This window comes from Microcaecilia unicolor, chromosome 1 (assembly GCF_901765095.1).
Source record: "Microcaecilia unicolor chromosome 1, aMicUni1.1, whole genome shotgun sequence".
Taxonomy (NCBI): domain Eukaryota; kingdom Metazoa; phylum Chordata; class Amphibia; order Gymnophiona; family Siphonopidae; genus Microcaecilia; species Microcaecilia unicolor.
The window spans coordinates 295,657,458-295,675,149 of record NC_044031.1 but is presented as its reverse complement, the minus strand read 5'-3'; the positions used below and the strand labels follow the sequence as shown (position 1 = coordinate 295,675,149).

At 41.8% G+C, this 17,692-nt stretch overlaps 1 protein-coding gene across 1 annotated transcript in view; it reads left to right on the top strand.

Annotated features, from left to right (window-relative positions):
- LOC115476280 (cadherin-12-like) overlaps positions 1-17,692 on the top strand; it is a 434,758-nt gene that overhangs the window by 216,644 nt on the left and 200,422 nt on the right. Inside the window, exon 2 of the mRNA XM_030212608.1 lies at positions 16,876-17,148. The gene's annotated coding sequence lies outside the window, so the exon portion shown is untranslated. The remainder of the gene's footprint in view (positions 1-16,875; positions 17,149-17,692) is intronic.

Below are 17,692 nucleotides of genomic sequence, written 5' to 3'. Positions count from 1 at the left end.
TCCCAGCTTTTAGATTAAGCACACAAACTTTGTGTGCAGCTTAATGAACTACAGTTGGCTGATATTTCTGAACAGTTTGAGGGTGCGTCAACAATATTTTCAGTTTGACAATAAGTCCAGTAGGCTTTTGGCCCATAGACTTAAGCAACATAGGAGTCGGACACAAGTGATGAGTCTTAAAGATGATAATGGAGAGCTACATGCAGATCCGGATCAGTTGCAGTCTATCTTTAGACGATATTATGAGCAGTTGTATAAACCTGATGTAGATCCCTCTGGGTCCTTAATTGAATCTTATCTAAACCATATAACTATGCCCAAACTATCTGAGGGAGCTTAGGGAGTGTTGTCTCAACCTATAACCTTAGATGAAATCCATAGTGCAATTTGGGCATTAGCCCCTAACAAAGCTCCGGGGCCTGATGACTTCACTAATAAATTCTATAAAGTATTTGATAAATGGCTGGCCCAATTGTTATTGCGTGTGATTAATTCTTATAATGAGGGGCCAGTCTGTTTTGGAGACCTGGAATTTAGCGCATATAACAGTCTTGCTGAAACTGGGTAAGGACCCGAAATTGTGTAGCTCTTATAGGCCTATTTCTTTGCTGGGAGTTGATTATTAGATCTTTCCTAAGATTTTGGCCTCCCGGTTACAACAGTATTTACCATCTTTGATATTGGAAGATCAGGCGGGATTTGTGCAGGGGTGTCAGACCTTCGATAATATTCACAGAGCCCTTCATATTATTTATCAATCTCAAGCTGAGGGCTCTTCACTGTGTTTATTGTCAGGTGCATTGGCCTTCCTTATTTGTGGTTTTGGAAAGGTTTGGTGTGTCTGGTCGGTTTTTGCATTGGCTTCAACTCATTTATGCAACACCTAGGGCTGCAGTTCGGGTCAATGGCCAGTGCTCATCTCCTTTTGCTCTGTTGCGAGGTACGAGACAGGGCTGTGCCCTGACCCCTTTATTATTTGCTCTGGCCATTGAACCTTTGGCTTGTGTTATCCATGTGTACCTGAGCATTGTGGGGCCTACATATGATGGGATTGAGACTAAGCTTTTACTTTTTGCTGATGTACTTCTTACCTTGGTGGATCCGATTGTCTCATTCCCAGAACTTCTGTCAGTTCTACAGAAATATGGTGCGGTCTCGGGTTTTAAAATAAATATGAGCAAGTCGGAGGCTCTCAGTGTTTAATCTCCCCACGTCTCAGGTAGCTCATTTACGGTTGAACTGTGCGTTTCGTTGGGCGGCACATTCTATACGATATTTAGGGGTCCATCTGACTCAGCGCTTGGAGGGACTCTATGAAGCTAATTTTCCAGTCAAAGTTCGTGAATTGTTTCTAGAATTGGATAGGTGGGAGGGTTTGACTCTTTCCTGGCTTGGGCGTATCAGTGCGGTTAAAATGATTTTGCTCCCCAAACTACTTTATCCGTTTCTGGCCCTCCCTATTTCCCTGCCAGATAAGTTCTTCTGGGGTCTGCAGAAGTGGGTTTTTTTCTTTCATCTGGAGGCGGAGACCACCACGGGTGCACCGTTCGGTTGTGTATCAATTGCGTGCGCAGGGGGGAATGGGAGTCCCATGTTTTTTTCTTTATTTGCAGTTTCGCATTTTGGCTGATTGGCAACAAGGCCCTTCTAAGATAGGGAAGTCCTTGTTGCAGTCGTGGCTGGATCCCTACCCTCTGAGGGCTATCCTGTGGTTACCTGGCCGCCTTTTGAAAGATATTGTTAAGAATGCTGCTCCTTTGCTGCGCTGGCCTGTCCATCTCTGGAGCAAGTGCCAAGATCATTTTTTTTCCGGGACACTTATATTTTTTACATATGTTTATTTGGTTTGCTCCACATTTTACACCGGGTCGTTTGGATTCTAGTTATTGTTCCTGGGAGGGTCTGGGCCTTTGCATGCTTGGTCAGATATGGGAGGAAGGGGAACTGTTATCTTTTAGTGAGCTCAATGATGAGTATGGTCTCCTAGCCCCCAATGTCTTTCAGTATGGTCAATTACGTAGTTTTATTTTACGTAGAGCAAAGGGGGAGTTGGGCCTTGTGGAGACTTCTTTAGAGTGTGCGATGGCTAGTGGAGGGGGGAGAGGAAGTGTCTCTTGCATATAAAGGGCCCTTCTTTCACGTACTCAACCTATCCAGTATTATCTTTTGAAATGGGAGAGGGCATTGGGTGTCTCATGATTATGCTAGGTGGGAGAGGGTTTTTAAGTCTTTGCTTAAAGTATCTATCTAGTGGGTTGGTAGAAAATGAGTATACTATTCGAATAGATCATTGTTGTCTTCTTTTTAAACCAGCGGCAGTGAAGGAGCCTGTCCATTGGTTGGTTACTCATATTTGGTGACCAGCAAGCTTATCCTTGCTGCGGCATGGAAGCAGCTGACACTCCCTGGTCCTCAGGTGATTCTTCGCAAATTGGATTATATCCACCTGATGTCTAAGGTAACAGCGAGACGCAATGGATCTATTGTGAAGTATCACCAGACTTGGGACTCTTATATACAATGGTTTGCTAGTCCTGGTTCCTCTTAGTTTACAGCTTAATAGTTTAGTTCTGGGGGGTGGGGATTATTTGGAAGGGAAGGGAGGGATGGTAATATGGTCTGTTGTTTTATAGAATGGGATACTAATAGACTATACAGATGCTTGGTAGTGTTGTGATATTTGCCATTATATTATGGATCTGTAAAGTTTTTTTTGTGTGTGTTCTCTTAATAAAGTAAAATTGAAAAAAAAAAGAAAAAAAAATCTCTGTACAATATGTAGAATCCGGAGGATAATGGGAATATGCAGTGCTGTTACCCCTGGATAACCATCCGCATAACTTAGGACAACCTTTTTGCTGTTCTAAGTGCTCCTGTTCAAGGATTCTTCTCACAAATTTGAAATTATTGAACTCATGTGCCTAACTGAAGATATTAAAAATATATGGATTTGCTGTTAATTTTTTGAGAAATCTGATTTTTTTCTTATCAATCTCTTTTTGAAAGCTATACACAACTGTAGTAATAAGGACTTCCATTTTTTTCATTCATCTGGCCTGCATAGCATAAAGTTTTCCTGCTATTTCTTGAATGAAATGTGTCGAGAGTGCTCTTAAAATGCTGAGGGTTACTGTAGAAGCTGAGGATGTATTTGTAGTCCAGAGTTGTACAAATGAATAAAGGTTACAGGATATGCTGCATTGTGAACCTTGCTAAGTTTTTCTTCATGTGCCTTTCATGATGTTGAGTGTGTTTCAAATTCTCTATGGTTTGTTGTCCATGCCATAAACAGAAATCTTTCTACATTTTTTTGATGTATGGCTTTTATACATAATGGAGAAAAATTGATCATTTGATGCTATAATTTTAGTGAATCATATATCAAGTGATCTTTACACAGTTGTTAGTATTGTGTGCTTCTAGATGTCTGCTCTTATGAAGGCTATATTCTTGGCTGTGCTTATTTGTGTATTTCTGTGTGTAACTTGATGGCTACTTCCAAGTGATGGCATCACAAGCCTTAACTCCGTGATATTTTGATCAAAGTTGTGCTTTAAACAAAGGATGGTTTTCTTTGAAAATTCTATTTACTATTACTTGGAAAGTATGTTTTTTGACAGCAAAATTTGAAGAGTCCGGGCCTGATATTCTTGCTGTTGGAGTTAGCCTGGCTAACTCCAGTGGTCGGCACTGAGCCTGGATATTCAATGCCAGGCCATTTCTGGTGACCGGCATTGACTATCTGGTTTATTTTTGGCCGGTTCAAACTTAACTGGCTAAGCTGATATTTAGCACTGGCTGGTTAAGTTTGAACCGACCAAAGATAGGCCTGGTATTCAAATGGCCAAATACGGCTTTCAAATTCATGCTGAATATCGGTGGTTAGCTGGTTATATCGTGCAGAATAACGGGATAGCCGCTGACCGTGAATTTTCAGTGGGTCAATAGCTGGTTATGGGGCATTTAACCGACAGGTGCCAATCCTGGCCGGTTAAATGCTTTTGAATATTTGGGGGTGTGTGTGTGTGGGGGGGTCTATCTCCATTTAAAACTCCCTTTTCCCACAAAGTTTAGCTAAGTTTACTTTGTCAGGAAAAACATTCATGTTACATATTTTAAGGTAGAAACTAGGAGGGTTAATCAGGGCTTTTTTTGAGGGGGTACTTGGGGGTACTGAGTACTGGCACCTTTTCCCTTGTCTGCTAAACTGGACCCATGGCCCCCAAGTTTTAATGAAAGAGCTCAGGCCCTACACACCAATTCTGCCTTGTCATAGATTCTGTGACTAGTTGCAGGGGGCCTGGCTAATGTGGGATGAATCCCTCAGAGTTCAACCCACCCTGAAGGTTGGCCTGGCATTTGAGTACCGGCACCTTTTTCGATAGAAAAAACACACTGGGGTTAATACAAGTAAGAGTTTCAAGGCAATGATTTCAGTATTTTTTTTTTCTTTTCAGATATTGCTTTTCTGTTTTGGATTCCCTAAATATTGGACATAATCCCTGGATTCTATAAAGGTTGCCGAGGTTTGGGCGCGATCCTGAGTTGCATGAAACTAAATTAATGAATAATTAACTCAATAATTGGCTGGTAACAATCAATTAGTGGTGTTAATTGGCACTAATTTGAAGCTGTGCATGCAACTGCCTATGTGTGATTCTGTAAAACCCCATGCTTAAATCTTCTCACATGTAACCCAAAATGGGCGTTGCCGTGGGAGGGGCAGGGTCGGGACAAGGGCGTTCCAGAAAGTTATGTGCAGTGCTGCTGAATTTGGGGGTTATACACTCAATTTGAACGCAATGGTTTGCACCAGGTTTCAGTTGATGGCGCCCAAAGCTGGGCATGGGAATCCGTACCAAGGGCTCCTTTTACAAAACAGTGCTACTAATTAGGGGGCCCTTTCACTAAGACATGTAAGCGTCTACACGTGCCCAATGCGCGCCAATTTGGAGTTACCGCCTAGCTACCGTGTGGCTCTTGCGGTAATTTCATTTTTGGCGTGCGTCCAAAAAGAATTTTTATTTTCCTGCGTGCATCTGCTACGTGCGCCAAGTGGCATTTGATGCGTGAAGGTCATTACTGCCTGGTTAACATGTGAGACCTTACTGCTAAGTCAATGTCTGGTGGTAAGGTCTCAGACCCAAAATGAACGTGTGCCAATTTTTATTTTGCCGCATGTCCATTTATGGCAAAAATTTATAAAAAACACGCACCTACACTACCGCAGGCCATTTTTCAGCGAACCTTAGTAAAAGGACCCCTAGGTGCGCTGTATGCAAGGAAGCCCATGGGAATTGAATGGGTTTCTTCATATTTAGCATAGGGTAATCTGTAGCACAGCTTTGTGAAAGAAGTCCTAAACACTATTCTATAGAGAACTCAGCCCAGAGAACTCTTTATGGCATAGCACCCACACCGACTTGGCTAAATATAATAATATGGTAAGGAAATTCCTCTGGGGCACAAAAGCACCACATTTGGCTCTTCAACATTTACAGCTTCTTCGAAGTGATAGGGGATTAGGACTGCCTGATCTCTGAACCTTTAGTGCACCTGCTATATACTATCTTACTATTACATTGTTTAATTGTATTTTACTGAACTGTAGCCTGCCCTACGGTACTGTGTGAGCCACATTGAGCCTGCAACTAGTGGGAAAATGTGGGGTATAAATGTGTTAAATAAATAAATAAAATATGTGATAAAGACCTGTCTTTTTGAGTAGGGCTTTGAACATCTACTTATATTGTTCACCCTTGTTCTTCACATTTAGTTAAGACATCTGGTGAGAATGATTTCCGCACCACTGCAATTAATGCATCCTTGCCAGAGACTCTCTTTCCTAATTCCTTTAGTACAGATTGGTTGAATAATTGAAGACCAGTTTTCAGTCTTACTTTTCCTTCCAAGCTGATTGAAAGTGTTGTATTAACAAAATGGAAGGCTGTTTTCTGGTTTTGCCACAGCCGAGAGTGTGCAAAGTCAAAAAGACCCACAGGATTCACTGAGGTGTGGTACTTGTGTTTTGCAGTTCAGTAAATACTCTCATTTTCATTTAGTAAAAAACAAAACAAAACAGGGATATACTTTAGTAGATAGGCCAAAAATAAGTATTTGTTAAAATTTATTATGAACCTATTTAGATACCTAGGAGTGTTTTTTTTTAGCTTGCAAACTTATACAAAGGGTGAGTTTGTATCTGTTTGTGTGGCTAATTAATTTTAAACTACATGACAGCATAGCTGACTTTTATGGGATATGTCTTTTTTTTCTATGTGAACAGAATGTGTCAAAAATTATTATACTTCCAGATGCATATATTGAATATCTAGGTAATCAAAGCACAATTGTATTTATTTAAAGAAAAAGGAAAAGATCATTTCATTTATTAGAGGAGAATAAGGAGGTAAAAACTGATGTGATCAAAAGTAGGTTCAGCGTTTATTTTTCAGTATCTTCTTTTGATATGGAAAACCTTGATTCCTGTTAGCAAAGCTCTCTCAAGAATACTGATTCTGCATCATCAAAGGATCTTTAGCTGAAGTATCATTTAGAGTTACTGTCAGCATTATCTTCTGCACCCCTCGGTGCTAGCTAGCACCTTCTTGAACACACAATCCACAAGCAGAAAAGTCCTTATAGGCCAAAAATTAGTCATCCAACATCTGTATGCTGATAGTATTCTATAATGGCATCTGGAGACCCATATTCCATTATAGAATAAGGACACTGTTTACTAAGGTGTGCTATCGTTTTTAGTGCTTGCTAAAAATTAGTGTGTGCTAACACTAGAGATACCCATAGGAATATATGGGTGTCTCTAGCATTAACATGTGCTAATTTTTAGCGTGCAGTAAAAATGTTAGCACGCCTACAGTGTGGCTTAGTAAACAGGGCCCATAGAGTCTAAGTTGAAATTTGGGTGCCAGCATTTACACCATGTAAACGGCAGGTGAAAATGTTAGTGGCCAAATGCATTCTATAAGTTTGCACCAAAGAGTATGACCTGCCCATATGCACCCCCCCCCCCCCCCCCACTTTGCAGTTATGCACTAACCCTCTGAATCTATAAAGGCCACCAAAAATTGCATGCATTAATTTAGGTACGCTCCTGATTTGCACACACAATTTAATAGAATAATGATCCAATCACTGCCAAGAATTGGCTTTTTAACAAGTGATTGGCACTGATTAGATTTAATTGGAAATTACATGCATAAAGTTAGGCATTGGATTCGTGGCTAAAATTTACATATGGCCCAAAAAAGGGGGCATGGAAATGGGAGGGTCATGGGCGTTTCAGGGCAGATTGGTGGTGTGGTTTTGCGTTGCGTGTGTAATTATAGAGTAATGGTGATCCGTGTGTAACTTTAGGCATGAGCACTTGTGTCACCTAAATTTACGCACGACCTCTCCGCTTAAGCGTTAATTCTATAAACCACACCAAACCTTAGGCACAGCTTATAGAATACTGCTTAAGTACTTTTTTTTTCCGGCGCCTAACTGCTGTTTATTCCTGTTTGGGTGCACTATATAGAACTAGGGGTTTAGAATATGACACAATGGTGTATCTTCCTCCATTCCTCGTTCTAATTGCACATGCAGGCATGTCTGTGTGGAGGATTCAGTGTGAACAGTCAGGGAAAGTGTGTCTCAGTACAGTAGCAGTGGGAGGATAGATGGAAGAGGAAATATGTAGAGTTTGAGCAGTGACTGATGTGTATATCGATGTGTGTACATACGTATATCAGTGCTTTAGCTGTTTATCTTTGTGGATGTTAATATGGAATTTGTTGGGAACGTGTGTTGGTGTGTTCATGTGTGTCTATTAGTGGAGGGTTGTCTGTGGTTCTGATCTCTTTGCACTCTTCCCTACCCCTTGCATTCTACCTCCTTTCTCAGCTACCCTCTGTCTTACACTTTTTGCTGTCCACCTTCTTATATTGTAACCCTCCATCATTCTTCCAATCAACTTTCCCTTTGCTTCCATCCCCTTACGTTCTCAACCTCCCTCTTGTCCTCACTTACCTTTCCTGCCACTCCCTTTGTATTTCCCCCCATCCCATTGCTCCCCTTTGCACTTAACCTCTCCGCTCCCTCCTGCTTTGCACCCTCTGCACCTCCGCTACATCATTGCTTTGCAAGCAGAGATGGCCAGAATGGAGGACAGAAGACAACACCATCTCACAGTACATCAGGGAAACAAATGATTTGTCCACAACCTCACATCAAATATTGGAAACCTAACATGGCCATGTTTCGGGGATGTGCTTTTGTGTGGGGTCCAGGAAATCCAATGATTTTAAAGTTGGATACTACAATTGTAACAGAGCAACTGACATCCATTTATTAGACCCCCCCCCCTGAAAATGTAAAAGAAACAGTACATACCAGTTTCTATGACAGCCTCAGATGTCATAGCCAGTCCTTTTACAGCAGCAAGCAGGTCCCTTGAGTAGCCTAGTGGTCAGTGCACTGTGGAGAAGGAGACCCAGGCCCATATTACACTCTGAGGCATATTTTCAAAGCACTTAGCCTTCCAAAGTTCCATAGGTTTCTATGGAACTTTGGAAGACTAAGTGCTTTGAAGATATGCCTCTCTGTTACACTTCTGCTGGAAAGTGTCAGCGCACCAAAACCCTACTGTGCCCACATACAGGTGACACCTGCAGCTATAAGGGCTATGGTAGTGGTGTACAGTTGGTTACAGTAGGTTTTTGGTGAGTTTTGGAGTGCTCACTATACAGTATAAGGGAGCAATGGTAAGATTTGTATCTTGGAGCTTTTATGTGAAGTCCACTGCAGTGCTATTATCTCTGATCATAGGGGTGGTAAAGCCCCACACTGTTCCAGCGCTCTTTTTAGAGCGCTGTTTGGAACAACACAGGGCTTTCCATCATCTGAGCATTAGCCTCCTACCTATCCTTCAGGAAGTCCCTGAAGATCTACCTGTGTTAATTGCTCCACCTTCCTATCCAGTCTACCCCCTCTTCACCTCAATTGTCATTGTCCCGTGATGTTAACATCCCTCCATTGCTGAGACCCTCTTACACTGTAAACTGCTATGAATCCTTTTGGGAAATGGGCGGTGTACAACACACGAATAGAATAAAAGTCACAGGTATGCAATATTCCAATGGGAGAAAAGCCATCAACAAGAAAATTAAATTGTCATGAGCATTCATTAGCTTTCTAATGCACTTTAGGACAGTGACAACCTGAAATTATGCTTTATACAGTTCTATTTTTTTTTATTCCTTGATCTTGCAAATGAATGTTTACAAAGCAGGCAGCATCTCTTTATATGCACTGGTACCTCGATATAGTCGTTTTGAAAAGTAAAACCATGTGTCCATTTTGAAAACAATGCCACTAATTCCAAGTCTTTTCAAAGAGGACATCCTACACTCTGTGATGGTTCAGGGTATATGGAAATGGATGTGACCTTCCTTCCCCTTTTAAAATAAAAGCTGTTTGTCCGCAGTGCAAGCATGGTTCATATTATTTTGGTAATTGAGCATGGAGTCTCAAAGTGAGAGAAGAATTTCCCGTGAAGAACACACACACTCATAAACACTTAGTCCTTCAGCCAGGATGCTTTTACAGGAGTGTAATTCTGTGTTTGAAACAAACTGCTTTTTAGCACTTATAGTTTCTGAAGATTTTAGATGAACTGGACCGTGATTCCCCACAGAATGCATTGGCTGAATTATTACCGCACTTACAGAACTCCATCTTTTATGTAGTTAGCACTCTATGGTTGATCTCCACAAACTCTTTTACTTTTGCATTTAAGGATGAATGATTCTGATGTTTTTCTTGGATCTCTTTTTTTAAACTATATATCCAGTGAGTGCTTATAGTGTTATAATATGACTCATACCAACTTGCCTCCAGTGTCCTGTACTACTGCAGCAATTCCTGTGTGACTTAGTCTCTTCATACAAAATTATCTTTTTGTCAGCAAGCCTGCTGTGCTTATACAGCTTCTCATTTCTATAGTTACTAATATGACTGGGGCTTCTATGGCTGCTGCACTTTCACATCAAGTCTGTCTATGCTTTATTTTTACACTGTGGCTGCCGGTACTGCGCCATTTTCCCCCTCCTGTCGTTATCCGTGATTCCTCGTCCTGTTGAAGGTACAGTCTAACTCTTTGGGGTAGTAGCACCAGACTTCCTCTAGGGGTCAGTGGCAGCTATTTCAAATGAGGGACTGCTGAGGCAAAAAGCAAGTTGGAATTGGTTCTGCCATCCCCTTCCTCCCCAGATCTCCTGGGTGAGTTAGGGTCTGGGAGAGTAAATAAGAGGTAGGGGGATGGAGCCAGTCATACGAGTTAGTGTAACAGGCAGGGTCTAAAGAGGTGGGGCTTTTTGGGAGTGTCTTCTATTTTAGCCCTTCTTTAGGACTGGGATCAGGTTTCTGGGTACCATTGGCTCACAAAGATGCAGAGGCCACCTAGGGGATGCTGGAAGGGGCTTCAAATTTGGACTATGAGAATTCCTTAAGTTACAGCCACTAATTATGGTCTCTCTCTTTTTTTTTTTTTAGTTTTTGCAATTGACACTGCCTGGAATATGTGAAGTTCCCAGCTGTGGCAACAGTAATAAAAATGTATTGTTTTAATTTAGCTACAGGGTGCAAATGAGCCATGAACATTTTCACGGATTAGTAAAAGGCCCTTAATGTTTGCTGTTTCTGGGTAGAATGTTGTCACAAGGGCTGTTCCCACCTCCACTTAGGTCCTGAGGCCCCAATGTTCAAAAGCGAATGCGGGCACCAGTGACTAGCTCCCACAATTCCCTGTGCTGAATGCTCAGAGCTGATGAGCCCATGAAACAGTGAGCTTGCTGGCTCTGAGTGCAATAAGCATACAAATGCATGCAAAATAGGTCATCTCCTATTCCTCCCCAATGCTGAGTGGGTGGCATGCCAAATAAGGGCACTGCTCCTGCGGCAAATCCTACTCCAGCTCAGAGCTTGAATTATGGTTGTGCCGAGCCATAGGCAGAGGATGATATTCTGTCAAATTAAAGCTCTGGTGGTGTGGTGGACCCCAGACCCCCCCCCCCCACCCCTTAAAAAACATGAAGGACTGGTGGACTCCAGATCTCCCAAAGACACAAGGGCCTGGTGGTCCAGTGGACCCCAGCCCCCCGGAATATAAATAAAACCCTGGTGGTCCAGTGGGACCCCTGGTCAGGACCGCCCCCCCCCCCCCCCCAGTAGACTTGGTCTAGCGGTAGCTCCCCAACCCATCCCCACCCTCTCCTATGATGAAGAAGGAGGAGGGTCTAGTACTCCCTCTTCCTGCTGGGTTGTCCTCAAAATGGCGGTGCACTGCCCGGTGCATCCTGGGATGCACTGGGCAGGGCCTAAGCCTTATATGGTAGTTAGTCCCCACCCAGTGCATCCCAAGATGCACTGGGCAGGGTAGGACACCACCATTTTAAAGACTGCTCAACAGGAGGAGGGAAGGAGTCTTAGTCCCTCCTCTGTCTTCAAGGTAGGAGGGGGTTGGGTTGGGAGGGGCCACCGCTTGACCACTGGCACTAGTCTATAGGGCGATCCTGGCCAGGGGACCACTAGACCACCAGGGTTTTATTTATTTGGGGGGGGGGCTGGCATTAGGGTGTCTGAAGAAAGATTTCTCATACACTAACCTGGTATAGGAGAACTGGGAAGGGACAATAGATCTTTTTTTGTAATTCCCAGACAGGATGATTTTTTTTGCACCTCTGTATATTAATCTTGAAGTTAGCTGAAAAGCTCCATCATCTTAAATATTTGCTTGATGATACCATCCCTATCACCACCTCTGGTTCTGACTGAGTGAGCGCACGAGAGCTGTGCTTCCTGCACAGCTCTTGTGCGCACGTACCAGTGTACGTTGCTCCCACTTAACTTCCCAATGCTCAATGCTAACAGCATGCATATAATTTTCATGCTATTAATGTTTAGCATTGTGAAGTTTTATTTCTGCTCTGTTTCCGCAGTATTTCCCAGCCTTGTTCCCTACAGCGCCGGAGTTCTGAACATCGGCCCATTGCTTTCTTAAAAATAGGCACCCATTCTAGTTCCATAGTAATCCACTCTGCTCACTACCTTTCATTTTCAGAAAGCATGAACTCAAACCTTCACTTGCTATGGCTCCCCATTTCCTAGGGGTTTTACTTCTGGCTTATATAAATTTTAATGATCAGTGACCCTGACCATTCTCTCTAGGGTTCCCACCGTGGGATACTCTGGCTTCTTAATTTCCATTTATATACTCTGAGGAGAACTGCAGCCTTTCACTCCTTCCTGGGATGATTTATTCCCCAAGAGTAGCCCTTCCTTGGCTTCAGAGGTAATCTTTCCTGTATTATCATCTTATTCCTGGGGGTACTTCTTCCTTCCCACTGGGTTTCTACCTTTTAAACCCTAAAAGCTTTTTGGTTTCCCTTTTGTACTTCTAACAGCTAGAGCCCCTGTTTCTGCATTTGTATGGTAGCTTGGAAACCCAGACCTTACTTACTCTTAGGGAAAGAGAGCTCTTTTCTGTGCTGACCATGTCTGCCCTCTCTTCCAAGGTTAAGAGATCAGTAGAAAGAAAGAAAGAAGATCCAACTGCCTTATTCTTGCAGCTGAGCCCTGTGATACATTTAGAGAGTTCCCCTGCATTGTGTTCCATTACGCCTACACTTGGCCTTCTCCCCCTCCGTTAGCAGTCTGACTAGTGGTTTCTTCTTCCCCCTTCTCTGCTAATGTTTCTCCCAGGCTTTTCTGGAACCTCTGCCAACATGGTGAAGCTGAGTGAGAGATCAAATGGAATGTCTTAGACCTCTACCCCAAAGAAGTCTAAACTTGGCCATGTTGGCAGAGGATCTAGTTTTTTCCAAGCCAAGTGGCTATTGATAAAGGACTGTAAAATATTTATTCATAAGATTAAAAACTAAGCATTGGGATCAATGAGGATTACGTAGTGCTGCATAGAAACTATTGGAATGCAGTATCTGTGCTGTGATATCTGAAGATCCCTTTTTAGTTCTTAAGAATGTATGTGATTGGCGGTGACACACATTTAATATGATGTGGTTGCTGGGACATGGCTAAAAAATATTTTGAAGAGGTCCTTCAGGTACGTAAAGACTCTACCCCTTCCTACCCATGATTTATACGATGCTTCTGGGAATGTAAAGGGTTAAGGAAGATCTGAAGAGGTCAGTTTGTACTCAATGGGTTTTCTGGAAAACAGAGCCTATTTTGTCATCTAAAGCCAGTAGGAATTGAATTCCTCATTTGTATTTTTGCTTTAAGCAACAGACTTTTTGTGGTATTAATGTAATGGTATTTTCTGATCTTTTTAGGGCCACTGAGAACCGGCCCAAGGCTTTTTTGATGAAGTTCTCACAGGTTTTGGTCCTAGGTGCAAAGCATTTCCTTCAGTTTCCCCATTTATTTTATTTTATTTATGACATTTATACCCAACATTTTCCCGCATAAATTTGAATTCAATATGGCTAACAAGCTACAAGAAGACAGTATAAAAGATGAAATAAAAATCATAATATCACACGTATCAACAAAGGAAAGAATCGTAAATACATATCATGAAACATCAGAGTAATACTTATGTTTTTCTTGATCCATTACATCTACAGAATTTTCTTGATGCTCGAATGGTTCTGTCTCCAATACCTTTAACCTTGCCCTCAGGCCCTTGGTCTTCCATGCAATATGTAATACTCAGTCATCTTCCTTTTCCTTAATTTGTTTTCCTTATCGAGGAATTAAGCTCCAGTCTGCTCATCTCTCAAGGGTCTCTCCTTAAATTATTTTCCATAAGTAATTATTTCCAATTTTAAATTTTCTCTGATGTGTGTACATGCTTGTTCTGTATCAAGTGTTTGCCTTGTATGTTTTCTTTGTAAAATTGCTTATAACAATATTAAAAAAAAAAGTTTCTCCCTGGGAGAGAGGCTTAGACATCGGAATCTGTTGGAAAGAAATTGCTTCAAAATGCTATGCTCTCATCCCACATCACATCCTTTCAGCTGCTCATGGGCATGTACTTTGTAGAACATAGTACACATTGTTATGGAATTTTTTAGACACTTCCTAGAGATAAGGCTGAGGAACTCAACTAGTTAGTAACTGAAGGGAATGAGTGTGTTTATGGAGAAATTATCATGGGCCCAGCAAAAAAAAAAAAAATGGAAAAGGGCTCTTTTACAGACATGGCTAAAATGCCTTACGACACAGGGAAAGTCTCATATTAAGATGCAGCAAGGCCATTTCTTACCACAGGTTAGTAAAAGGGCCCCTAAGAGGCTTATGAATGTACAAAATCAATCTTCTTAAATTTAAAAAATGATCTCTGCATGAAGGGAGATATCTGTGTTTGTAAGTTCAATATATTGTCTAAAATAGCTATTAATATTTTTCTGTTGTCCGGATGGTATTATCTACAATGGCAAGCGGGGTTGATAAGAGACTATCTCCTTTACAACTAAGAATGATAGCTGTGATTTTATCAGGGTTTAATTTTAATTTGTGAGAATTTAACCAGATTGCTCATTTACCTAAATGCTCATTTATTGAGAATATGGTTTGTGGTTGTGTGGAATCAATGGAACTACTATTGATTTATCACCAATGTAAATAAAAGATTTGAGTCTGAAAGACTGAATTAGTGTGACCAAAGGTTCCATGAAACTGCTAAATAATATGGGTGACAAATTAAACCCTGGGGAACACCACAGTTAATGATTTGCAGAGTTAATGAGTTTCCTGCATTGGAGTCCATTTGGTTACATCACCCAAGAGTGAGTACTCGCAGTCCTGTTTGCTCTCGGAGAAAATGAAGGTATTAACTTAGAGCAGATGCTGTCTGAGGACAGCAGGACTTGAATCCTCAAAACTCATGAGTGAGGATTCAAGTCCTGCCATCCTCAGAGAACACCTGGTACAGGTAGTAACGTTAAGTGGGCATTAACATTTACACGCCAAATACATATGTAAATAATTAGAATAATGTAATATACATGTACGTATGTGCACATGGGCATGTAAATGTCAAAATTCATAATTAAGTGCTGTTCTACAAGTATGTGCATATCAGGGGTGTAGCTATGTGGGGCCACAGTGGCCTGGACCCCCGTAGATTTGGCCCTGGACCCCCTCCTGACAACCCTCTCAACCCCCCTCCCACCGCCAACCCGCCGTCGCCTACCTTTGCTGGTGGGGGACCCCAACCCCGCCAGCCGAGGTCCTCTTCTTCCTTCATTCTGTTTCAGAGTCTAATGTGCAGGATGTCAGACTCTGAAACAGAACGAAGGAAGAAGAGGACCTCGGCTGGTGGGGGCTGGGGTCCCCCTCCAACAAAGGTAGGCGACTGTGGGGGAGGGTTGGCGGTGGGAGGGGGGTCGAGAGGGTTATCGGCAGGGGGGGTCAAAGTTGGTAGTGGTGGGGGGGGGGGTCAACACCGCTGGGGGGGGGGGCTAAAATGTGCCCCCTCACCTCGGGCTCTGGACCCCCCTCCCACCGAAGTCTGGCTTCGCCCATGGTGCATATATTATATAGTGTGCACAGTTGGGTGTACATATAGGCAGAGGTCTGGGCAGAGCATTGGCAAGATATAGAATACTATAAACTATCTCCCAGATTCTATATAGGTAGCTTAAATTTGGGCACCCAATTATGGGTGCAAATCATAGATATGCGCGCAAACTAATTGGTTAATGAGCCACTAATAATCAATCATTGATGTTAATTGACACTCATTTGGGTTTATGCACAGATCTGCCCTGTGCCGTATTCTATAAAATTCACACAAGTTTTATAACATGCAACTCAAAAGGGGGTGTGGCCATGAAAGAGGCATGGACGGGTCGGAGAAGTTCTTAGAAATTAGGCACAATGTTAGAGTAGGGCATTTTCACGTCCAACTGTAATTAGTTGAGTGCCAGTATTTATACCAGGTTTCAACAGGCATAAGGGTGGTGTCCAAAGTTAGGCATAAAGAGCCAGATTCTATATGACACCTAAAAGAATCCACTCGGTAAACATTTCTTCCTAAGCGTATTCTATAAGTAGTGCTTAGATTTAGGCACAGTATATAGAATATTTGTAGTTGATATCCCAGCACCTAAAACTATGCCATTTACACCAACACAAATGTGGTGCAGATTCCTGCGCATAGATTTACATGCACTGGGCCATATTCTATAACTACTTAAGTGTTGTTTTTTTTTTTGGAATGCCCACAAAGCACCTATTTCCCCACCCATAACCATAACCATGCCCTTTTTGAACTGTGCACATTAGAATTTAGGCACAGTTCATTACAGATAACACTTAGCGAGTTGTGCGTGTGTAAATTCTGATTATTGCCAATTAATGCTCATTGTTGCTTATTAACTGCTGATAATCTTATTAAGCCAATGAAGTTACGCACGTTGCACGGAACACTAAGCACAATATATAGAACCCGGGGGAAAATCCACTCTACACTAGTATTCTATAAAGGTTGTGCTAGTTTAGCACCGATCTTCCTGGCACATTTTGGACACCATTTACAACATTCCCTGCTCTATGTGTATCTTCAGCATATAGGCACAAACACACCAGCTCTGTAGCTGGCATCAGTAGTCACACCAAAATTATAGGCATGTATCTAACTTGTTATACTAATATTCTATAAAGGAAAATAGGAGCCCACTTTCCATTACAGAATAGGTACCACTGTATAGGAGATGGTCTCTAGATGCCTAAATATGTGCACTGTTAAAGAATTACCTTCCTTTATATACTCATATTCTTTGCTACAGCTTGATAAAGAATGATAAAAAGTGGATTGACATTTTTTTCTTTCATGTTTTTGTTTTGCAGATCAAAAACTTCTCAGTTCTTCACTGGACATGCAGAAAGAGTATTATTTCCAAGATACATCAATTGTCTTGATTTTTTGGCACATAGTATCAGAAACTGTGGAGCTTTGAAATACACTGTCTAACGCCAAACTCTGGGAACTTGGGTTTTCATCTGGTTTTGCGGAATAAAGAGACTGATTATAATTGCTAGCTGTGAAGACGACATCTGAGTCCTTTCGCTAGATGACAATCGATTTGCTATTCTTGAGAAAAACATATAGGAAGAGGACTGGTAAGCGCTGCGTTAAAAATTATACATTTTCCAAGTAGAAATGTAATAAGCTGCTTTATTATGGTCTTAAGATGTGCTGTAGATAGTCTATGTACATATGAAGCAACTAAATGTATAGTCCATTACCAATAATTTAATTTTAGGGATGGGCAGTTCTTAATGACAAAAGAATTATCAATGACACTTCCTCTGTGATTTCCTGCCATTGGCAAACAGAACAAGTAGAAAAAAAATATGTATATGGGACTAAATTTTATGTATGGTGCCTGAAAAATTGGCGCTGAAAATATTTCTGCCTAAGCATATTCTGTAAACAGCATCTAGATTTAGGTGCGGTTTATAGAATACACCTGACGGCCATGCCTGCACCAACTCTAGTCACGTCCATTTAAGCCAAGTAAATACCGGAGCCTAAGTTAGGTGTGGAGCAGGTGTATTCTATAACCATGTGTGTAGATTTTCGGAATGCTCATGGTCCACCCATTACAGCGTGCATTAGAATTTACACTCACCACTTTACAGAAAACGCTTAGCAAGTTGTGTT